This window comes from Hylobates moloch, unplaced genomic scaffold (genome assembly GCF_009828535.3).
Source record: "Hylobates moloch isolate HMO894 unplaced genomic scaffold, HMol_V3 SCAFFOLD_24, whole genome shotgun sequence".
In the NCBI taxonomy this organism is placed as follows: domain Eukaryota; kingdom Metazoa; phylum Chordata; class Mammalia; order Primates; family Hylobatidae; genus Hylobates; species Hylobates moloch.
This window is the reverse complement of record NW_026652299.1, coordinates 21,297,682-21,308,616: the sequence shown is the minus strand read 5'-3', so window position 1 is coordinate 21,308,616 and position 10,935 is coordinate 21,297,682. Positions and strand designations below refer to the sequence as shown.

The 10,935-nt window shown below is 36.1% G+C and overlaps 1 protein-coding gene across 3 annotated transcripts in view; it reads right to left on the bottom strand.

Moving 5' to 3' along the window:
* The window catches only part of DPP10 (dipeptidyl peptidase like 10), a 712,528-nt gene that overhangs the window by 360,957 nt on the left and 340,636 nt on the right, over window positions 1-10,935 (bottom strand). The gene's annotated exons all lie outside the window — the stretch shown is intronic.

Genomic DNA, 10,935 nt, shown 5'->3' with positions numbered 1-10,935 from the left:
TTTATATATATAAAATTAGGTAAAAGAGAAGATAGCGACATTAAAGTAGTTTTGAATATGTTCTCTTTTTAAATGATGATCTTTTTACCCAATTTTACCCAATTCTAGCCTTTTCCATGGTGTTGCTTACAGATCCCTAATCTCCTACTCATTCTAGGAAGAAAGGTGATATTAATGGAGATGGGATTCACCACTTATAGTGAATGAATGTGTATAAGTTACAATCTCTCAGAAACTGAATGTCTTCACTTGTAAACTTACAAAACAAGTACTAAATGATGAGTTACAAAGATTATCAGCAAAAACACACGAAAAAGTGCCTGACACTTTTGGCAGAACAAGATTTTCTGACCCCTTCTCTCATTATTTAAATATTATTAATAGTTACATGTACAATTTATATGACAAGAAGCAAGAAATACTAGCAAAACTGAAGTTTGTTTTCTTCAGTATCTAATTCAAAACACATAGTCCAATCTGACTCTCCTGTTAGAGTCAAGAATAACACAGAGGGCCAGTAGTTCTTGACCTGAATCACATGGGAACAGTGACATGTTGGAACTGTGGCCTGGGAAATAGGGAAAGTCAAATGGCCTTTTTAGCAAGGAGGAAAGTAAGGAGATAAAGCAGGGATTTCCCAGTTATGCCCTGAGACTGGCCGTATGGACTGATAGTTCTACATGATCTTTAAATTAAGGCCTGTATCACCTTCTGAACTTCTGTTATCAGCTAAAAGGAATTGAGTTCTTTTTTTTTTTTATCATTAACTTTATCTGTTTTCCTTTCTGTTGATGCAGAATAAATAACAGATTTACATAAACAATAAATATTTATTTTGATTTATATTCTTTTCCTCTCTTCCCTTTCCTTTCCATTCATATATATGATCATGTCTCAACAGCAACGCCAGTCATCTGTAATGCTCATTTGGTCTTGCCAGCTGATTTGATCTCCTGTCCTCCTGCTCACAATTAATGCTTGCTCAAATCAAGAGTCCAACCTCAACTTTGAGTTCTATTCTCTCTTTGAATTTTTTAAAATATTCTCATCTCTGGCCCACTTCTTGATTGTGATGAACATACCATCACGAATTAGCAAGAGCCAAATAGCATGCCCTAACAAAATCATCCTTACAATAGTTTCTCAATAAATTAAGAGAAAATAAATTTCCATTTTCCGTTGCATCATGGAGATAAATAGAGCAAAACAAAACACTCGACAAGTAGTTTTTCTCCCAAAGGCAGGCAAAAACATCTTTGCAAAGATTATGATAATGAAAGAAATCTAACATGGCTGACTCCGTCTTGCTTTTAGGCTCGTAGGCTGCCTGTCTTCACTCATTCTTGGGTATTGGCCAAGGTAACCATTGGTGAAATTTAGTTTATATTTTAACCTTGAAACAAGAATAATAATAGTCACTCCCTAAACCTCATCCCATCCTTGTTCAGGGGTTAAAACCACCCTTGTAATACTAATGAAAGGATACAAAACTGAAATTATGGAAGAGGCCTGAATTCTGCTAAAATGTAGCTATAGTTTCTATAATCCCTTACTGCTCAAAAGTCATGTGGCCAGAGATCACAAGATTTGTGACCCGCCTATATATAGATAATATAGATGATAGTACTGTTGTAGAACCTCAGGTTGGTCTTTTGAGATGATTTTCAGACTGGCCTCACCTGGACTCATGACTCAACCAGTCCTGTGACCTCCCATCCAGAAGCAGACTCAGTGCACAGTTTTCCACACTTTTATAATTGCATCCCCCGCAACGAATCAGCAGCATCCATTCCCTAGTCCCATGCCCACCAAACTTTCCTTGAAAAACCCTGACCTCCAAGACTTCAGGGAAACTCATTGAGTAATCACTCCAGTTCTCCCACATGGCGAATCTCATGTTACTGAAACTCTTCTTTACTGCAATACCAACGTCTCAGTGAACTGGTTTTTGCAGTGGACAGGAAGAAATCATTGGGTGATTACACAAGCACAATGCAGAATTTTAAATTGAGATGAGGTCTGTGGTGTTAGAGAGAAAGCAAAGCCATAGAGCATTTTTAGTATGATGGTGATTCCTAGTCAAGAGAAGAGAAAAAGAAATGTGTGACCCCATAGTTCCTCATAGTGAAAGAAAATCTTAAATGAGTGATAGGTTGTTATTAGGGGTGATCGAAAGAAAATTAATCATGATTTCCCTTAGAACAAAAGTAGAAGGAAGTGAAGCTTGTTTGAAAAGATAAAGACTACACTTAATATCAGTTTATTTAAAGTTAATTTTCTTGGATAATTATTTGGCCTTGAGAAAAATCTACAGAGAATTGAGATTTGTAAATACCTTTAGATCTACACTCCTGCAAATTTTACTGTTAGACCCCTAATGTTGCATTAATAGGATAAACTTTTAAAATTCACATGTAATTCTCTAGCTTAATAAATAATAAAGATTTTTGCATGAATTATTTTAAAAGAAACTAATATCTGCCCTTATTAATTTCCTTTTTTTTTTCTTTATAATCTGGTCTTCTGGATTTCATATTTATCCCACTTTACAGTTTGATTTATAATCACTAGTGGAATCCCCAGTTTTGAAACTCCTGTTACTAGATTAATAGTTATCTACTAGATTAATAGTGATCCTTCATTCTGGAACTACATTTCTAAACATTGTACCATATATTTTGTTTAACCTTAAGTAATCAAATATGAGTGAATCAGATCAATGATTAAGTGCATTAACATGGGAAGATTAAGGTAGGAGTACTTGAAATATTCTTAAAACATGGCATTATGCATATCTACAAGGTACTTTGATTAAATAATCTTTTCTCCTTTTTAACTCTTTGACAGTTAAGAGCTGATTATTCTGAACACACATTCAACTCAGTCAGTTTTTTTAAAATGAAAATGTATGGCAGAATAGAATCACTATCTGGCCTATGTACCCTGAGATCTAAGCATGTATTTTCAGTCTGCAGTATCCACCATTACTGTCATTTCGATTCAATTTTTTTGCCCATAATTTGGCTAACAAAAACAAAAACATAGTATCCTAATTTAAAATCTTTCAGGTAAATGCAACCTTATCTTTTATACCTCTTCCACACAAAGAAGATCATAAAGCATTTTCCATTGTTAATTTAGTTCTCAGTGTGGTATTGAAATTAAGAACTGAGACTTCTGCATTCACCTTATCTATCAGGACCAAAAATAAAGGCAGCCTCCATTCACATTATTTTACTGTTTGTTCTAGGAAGTTCTTGTTCATGAACTTAACGTTGTAAATCAAAACAAAAAACTTTTTTTTTTTTTTTTCCAGAAAATGGCTGAAAATTAGTTTCTAGAAACATTAAACTCCTAAAACTGGGTAAATGGCTCAATTATCAAACAACTCACTTCAAGATTCCTGCCTTTCTGTGTTCACCAATCCTAAACTACTAACATCTTGAAATGTGCCTAACCAAACCAGATCCTCACATTGAAAGTTCAGTCTTATCTACTCAAACCCAGATTTCCAAACCTATTCATATCTCCCCTTAATCCTCTCCTTCTGGACACTCCAACTCTTTTAAAATGTTGTCTTTTCTGACTATTATAGGTAACAAACTCAGCTTTGCTTAACGGGTTATGCTGTGAGTCTTCTGAGAAGTTAAAAGCTCACAAAATTCATCTTCCATATGTAACAATAAAAAGTCACCACATTGGTTTCTGTTGGTCTTGCTAATGGCTAATTTAAGCATGCATTTAATTTTGACGTGATAATCTGGTTTCAATGTTTCAAAATTAAATCAATAAATATATAATCTATCTCTACATAGACAAAGAGTTTTCAAAAAGCAGAAAAAACTCTGGCAAATCAGTTCTCTGAGAAATTTTAATCCAAACATAATCTTCATTTAAAACTATTTTTGACATATCCACAACTAAAATTCTGTAGCATTCCATGTTTTAAAAGAAACTATACTCAATAAAAAAGCTGAGCAGTTAAAAATAAAATGTGGAAAAAATGAAATGACTATCACAGGAAATGCTCCAATAAATCTAGGAAGGGTTTGTTAAATAACAAGTTAAGATTTTATTCTTTAATTAAATATATCAATGGTAAATCTAGAATATTTAGCTACTCATAATTAAAACACAGTAGGCTCCTCATTCAACTCTCCTAAAACACTGCTCACAACAATATTAAACTTTCCTCATATTTTGAAGAGCCCCAGGATCCATATATTTAACTGAAAAAACTGAGGCCATTAGAAATGGCTTCAATATCCTTTATTTCTAGTTCAAGATCTCATTCCATGCACATTTTTTCCCCGAGACTTTTGGGAAGAGATGAACTTTCTCTTTCGCAAGAGAGAAGCTCTGTTTTATAAACAAGTCAATGCGCTCTAAGCTCTTAAATATCTTTGATTTCTGCTTCAAAAAAAAAAAATGATTCAAAAAACAAAAAAAAAGTACAGGCATGGTGGCTCATGCTTGTAATCCCAGCATTTTGGGAGGTCAAGGTGGGTGGATCACAAGGTCAACAGAATGAGACCAGCCTGGCCAACATGGTGAAACCCCGTCTCTATTAAAAATACAAAAATTAGCCATGGTGGCGCACACGTGTAGTCCCAGCTATTCAGGAGGCTGAGGCAGGAGAATCGCTTGAACCCGGGAGGCAGAGGTTGCAGTGAGACAATGTTGCACCACTGTACCCCAGCCTGGCAACAGAGTGAGACTCTGTCTCAAAAAAAAAAATAAAATAAATAAATAAATAAATAAATAAAAAGTACATTAAGTCTGATGTTTTTCTCTGTTCCTAGTTTTTTCCCTTTCACAGTAAGCCTCAATAAACCTTTTGCCTGAGGGGTTTCCACCTTATTCTCCATAACAGCCATACATGCTATTCTCTGTATGTTCTGCAGTGCAGCTGCAGTCCTTGCTCTCCTGAAATTTCAAACTTCCAACATCATCACTGACCTGCAATAACCAAATCCAATATGCTCTTCCCCCATGTTTAATTTCCACCTAACTCAACTTCATAGTGTGTAACAATGACAATGAACAGTAGGGTTTTGCAATCCTCTTCTCTTGACTTTGAACCACTATCTTGCCCTGGTATTTGTTCTTCAAATTTTTCTATATGCTCTTTCCTCTCAATTGCTATCCAAACAAAGGCATCCTTCCAAACTCAGCTGTAGGCATTTTTTTTTTTTTCCAACAGCTCTTCAGTGACTATTTTACTACTCACACCTTCCTATATGGATTCTTAAACATTCAACTAAAGTCCTGACCTTTCCTGTATGCCAGTTCTAATTCTATGCTAGGCCACATATCTTGTAGACATATAAAACTCAGTACTACAATTAAACTTTTTATAGTTTTGGCTCTACTCTCCCTCAAAATTCCATTTACATACATACCATCCTGTTGGTTACACCTTTCCTGTATCTTTATCTCCTATATTAGTATCGTTCTTTATGACCACTCACCCAGACTACTGTTAGTTTTGTAAGAGTTTTCTATGGCTCTAGGTATTTCCATTACACAGCCCAATCAATTCGACACAATACTTACCATTATCTCAAACACTCTTCAAAGACCTGTGGCTTCCTAATAATAAAATATAAAATTTAACATATATTTATATATTTATTATCTACCAATAGCCTAGAAAATAGTCTAGATTATCTGTGGCTTACAGTTCTCCGCACATGTAAAACTTCACTCCCACTCAGATTTTCTTACAATGCCCACTAATAAATACACCAGATCTTGTCCAAACTTTTCACTTTTTTCAAAGCATTGTTAAATTCCCAAGACCTTTAACGTATTCACCTAATATCTCTCTCTTCTGAACTCCTGTGCCATTTAATATTTAATCATATAATTCCTTTCTGTCTCTTTTATTGAGTTTTTTAATTCTGTTTTGATGTGTTTGTTTTGGGTTTTCAATGACTTTATAAATTCAAGAACGGACCTATTTCTTGTTCCTTTGAGAATTGAAACCATCTACACCAACACATCTTACTGTTTACATTAACACAATTTCCTATTCAACTGTCTGCATTGATACGACTTTAATATTTCAGGAAATTCTTTCCAGGAAGCTGAAATTGCAAATAACCTTCTTTTCAAGAACTTTCCAAAAACCCATTTACTTGAAAAATAGACCGCCCATCTAAGGCTTATGAATATATCTTTCTCAGAACAACATACAGCACAAACAAATGACTGTTTCCTATTTAAGAGCTTCTCCAAAGCACTCACATCCCTCAATTCACCTATCCTAAACTCTTAATCACAAATTATGCCCAACTCTAATCAAGGCCACTTATCAAAATACCTGTCAAACTGCATACCCCCAAAACTTCATAAGCATCTCTTCTTTGCTGTTCTCTTTCCATATGCTGCTCACTTTCTGTGACAACAGTGATCTTTTTTTACCAAACTAAGCAATTAAGTCAGCCATGCTTTATCTTTAATAGGTTATTTTGGTGGAATTTTTGGTGAGCCACCATTTAGTCATTCACAGCTTTTAGAGTATACACTACAGCCCCATCCAGTAGAATGATCACAGCAAATATTTTTGTTTCCTCTAAGTTTTTGACCACATTTATCTCATATATAGGTACTTATTTATTTATTTATTTATTGCTGTTGTGACATTATTTAGAAATGCAATTAGCACTCCTGATGAAGATATCTGCCTTGACTAAAATTTGTTCAGGCTCCTCCGTCCACTTCACAACTAGCCCTTGACCTTGGCCTGACTTTAACAAGAATCCTGCTGGGTCAGTTTAGTGAGAATCCTCCTGCCTTTGACACTTGATCAAATTCCTCTATCCCCACCCTTGAAATTTAAGTCTATGGCTTGCCTTTAGCAAAAATTATGTTAATCCAGTTGATAGTGCAGGAGCATTGCCATCTTGGACATACCCCTCATTCTAAAGTTCAACTTAATAAAAGCCGCCTAAATCCAAAGGGCATCAGCCTAATGGCTAAAGTCAGCATGACCATAAACCACAAATAACATCTCCAACCAGAAACATTCCAAACTCCTCCCCCACCACAGACATGCTAGCCCCTAGATAACCCCCTCCAGCTGGGAAGATGCTAGCCCCGAGATAACTCCCCTCCTGGCTGGAAAGATGTCTGCCCCAAGATAACCTCCCCTCCTCACAGAGACATTCCAACCCGCCATAAAATTATCCACACACATAAACATTCCAAGCTTCTGATAAGCCTCCTCACCCTAAAACCAATATATACTCATAGTCTGTAAGAGAAAGGGCTCCTGACAAATTGGCCAGGAGTGCCTCTCAGGTTTTACCTAAAGAAAACCTGTCTTTAACTGCCAGCCATGTTTCGTATTTCTTTTCTCTTTAACTCTTATACCAGTTTAGCAAGACTCCCCCCTGCCCTGGATACCTCCTGTTAGTAGTTTTCCATGCATTGACTGTATTAGTCTGCTCATTGGCTCTAAGTACCTCTAGCAGTGTTTGCTGTAGTTGCAGTTAAGCCTCTTCTCTATATTGCAATAGTTCTTTCATTTGGTTTGGTATGGGTTTTTTCGGGGAGGGGGGTTTGTTTGTTTGTTTGTTTTTGAAACAGAGTTTCACTCTGTTGCCCAGGCTGAAGGCTGGAGTACAGTGGTGGGATCTCGGCTCACTGCAACCTGCACCTCCCAGGTTCAAGTGATCCTGCTGCCTTGGCCTCTGGAATAGCTGAGACTACAGGTGTGAGTCACTGCACCCAGCTAGTTTTGTATTTCTAGTAGAGATGGGGTTTCACCATGTTGGCCAGGCTGGTCTCAAACTCCCGACCTCAAATGATCCACAATCTTGGCCTCCCAAACTGCTGGGAATATGGGCATGAGCCACCACGCACAGCCCTATTGCAATTGCTTTGAGTAAGGTCTTCCTTAGTGTTTTTGTGTCAGAATATTTTTTAATACTATCTTGCAAACCTCAACTTTCATAACCTACTTTCATAATGTTACAGTATGACATTTAAATAATTTTAATACATTTACATATATACAAATTTAAACTTAGCATTGTTAACGGAACAAATAAACTTTGTAAAATATTTTAAAGGGGTTTATTCTGAGCCAATATGAGTGACCATGGCCCAGGGAACATTCTTAAGAAGTACTAAGAAATATGCTCAAGGGAGTTGGGTTACAGTTTGGTTTCACAAATTTTAGGGAGATAGGAATTGTAGGTAAAACCATTGATATGGTTTAGCTGTGTCCCCACCCAAATCTCATCTTGAATTGTAATCCCCATAATCCCCATGTGTCAGGGGAGGGACCCGGTAGGAGGTAATTGAATCATGGGGGTGGTTTCCCCCATGCTGTTGTCCTGATAGTGAGTTCTCACAAGGTCTGACGGTTTTACAAACATTTGGCATTTCCCCTGCTGGCACTCATTCTCTCTCCTGCTGCCCTGTGAAGATGTACCTTCTACCATGATTGTAAGTTTCCTGAGTCCTCCCTAGCCATGCAGAACTGTGAGTCAATTAAACCTCTTTCCTTTATAAATTACCCAGTCTCAGGTATTTCTTTATAGCACCATGAGAATAGGCTAATACAACTATAAATAAATACAGGTAAGGTGTGCATGGGTTCAGCCTAAAGAGGTGGGATATCTTGAAGTGGGGAAGGTTTACATGTCATCAATGGTGTCAAAGATTTTCTGGTTGGTAATTGGTTGCAAGAGTTAAACTTTGTCTAAATATTTGAAGTCAGAAGAAATAAATGCTTGAATCAAGATTAAAGGGGGTTGTAAAGGCCAAGGCTCTTTTTATGCAGATGAAGCCTCATAGGTAGCAGCCTTCAGAGAGAATACATGGTAAATGTCTCTTTTCAGACATTAAAGTTGTCAGACTGTCAGTTAATCTCCCCTAGATCTGGGAAAGGCTTGGGAAGGGAAGGTCTGGCTGCATTAACAGAGATTGTCTGCAGATCCAAATTTTCCCTATAAAAGATGGCTTTATGGGGCCATTTCAAAATATATCAAAACATATGTTTTGGGGTAAAATATTTTTGTTTCCTTCAGGGTCTGCTATCTGTAGTTAGGTTAGAAATTAAGCCAAATTGTACCAGTTTAATTTAAAAAAAAAAAAAACACCAGTTTTACAAAATTTTGTGATTTGTAGGATGGGACTTAACCTTTGCCTTGCATAGCCTTTTATTTGTTTCTAATTAGCCACAAAGAGACTGTTTTGTTATTCTTATGATCTCTATTTTAACCTGAATGCTGGTCAGTTGTGCTTAAATTCCAAAAGGAAGGAGATATAAAGAAAAGTGTTCAACATCCCTTCCCATCATGGCCAGGAATTCAGGTTTTCAGGTTTATCTGGGGTCCCCTTGGCCAAGAGGGAGTCTGTTTGGTCTGTTGGGGTACTTAGGGTTTTATTTTTGGTTTACAGTATACTAGATCAGGGGTCCATAAACCATAGCATTGGGCTAATCTGGCTTTCCAAGGCCTGTTTTTATAAAGAACACAGCTACATCAATTTATTGTTCATGGCTGCTTATGCACTGTAACGACAGAGTTGAGTAGTTGCAACAGAGAAAATATGGCCAACAAAGCCTAAAATATTTACCCTCTGTTTCTTTAAATAAAAAGTTTGCTGGAATCTATGTTAGCCTATGAATTGTTTGCCTCATTTAAAGAACATATTTTTTACTTACTATATTTATAAATGTTAATCACTGATCCTTGCAATGTAACTAAAAGACTGTTCTTCTGGATTTCCAAAATAGCTATACACTCTAAAAGGTATGTTTTTTGTTTATTTGTTTGTTTTACAACATGGCATGAGAGACACATATTTTTTAAAAAAATGAATCAAATCCCTGGTAAATAAGATAAAGTTAGATATCCAAAATAAAAGCATTTACCTAAAAAGTAACCAGAATAAAGGTCATTTTTATTTAAAAGTCATCATAATTGTAAGTAATCATTATTAATTCTTGTGGAAGTGCCAATCCTATGAATGGTACTTCCTGTGATAAAGAACCTTTTTCAGGCTAGATAATGGAGCAGTTGATAGCCACTCAACTAAATGATGTTTCTCTGATTTGTAGCTAAAATGTGAATAGCAGCAATTTTCACACGATCATTTCATTCTTTGGATTATTTGCAAAAAGATCGCATAAGAGGAAAATAAAATCTCTCTCTAGAATTTTAAATATCTTTTCCCACCAGAAGGGTTGTTTGCATAATAGTAGCATAACCACCAGCTTTAACTGATTAACTTTCTTCAGTTAAAACTCTTATCAAAAGTTTCTTGACTTCATACTCATACACTCAACACTCTTGTGGAATGGTCCAGTCTATTTAAATCATCAAGCAAAGGAAAGATGTAAGCAGATTCATGCTTCTTCTCTTCCACTTGAGCATCTCATATAAAGTAAATATAAAGATTGATGTGTTTATATGATCTCAAAGGTCTAGAACTCTACACTGCAGTGATACATGCAGAAAATAGAGCTTATTTTAAAGTAACATCTAAACTGCAAAATATAGAGGAAAAAACAGGCTAGGCAAATATTTCAATCACTTCCATCTCCCTCTGTTTAGTTTGTGTCAGCTACTATATTGTCATCATTTTTTTCCCATTCTGAAAAGATTAAACAGAGCTGATTTTAGTCTTTCATTATGCTTTAGGAGAATGGGAGGTCACCAACAATCCTATGCAAGATGACAGGTTTTGTATTTTGGGGTTCCACTCCAGTAATACGCTTCACTATAACACCTCATTACCCTGTAATGATTTGACTGTTGCTGTGAATAATAAACTCTTTTTATCTCTGACCCAAATGCCTCATTTTTATATAGCTGCACACACTTTGGCAGGCTAACTTGTTAATTTGCAAGTAGGGTGAAATCTGAGACCCCTCACAGTTACTCATTTAAAATATATCCTCCCTCCACTCCAAACATC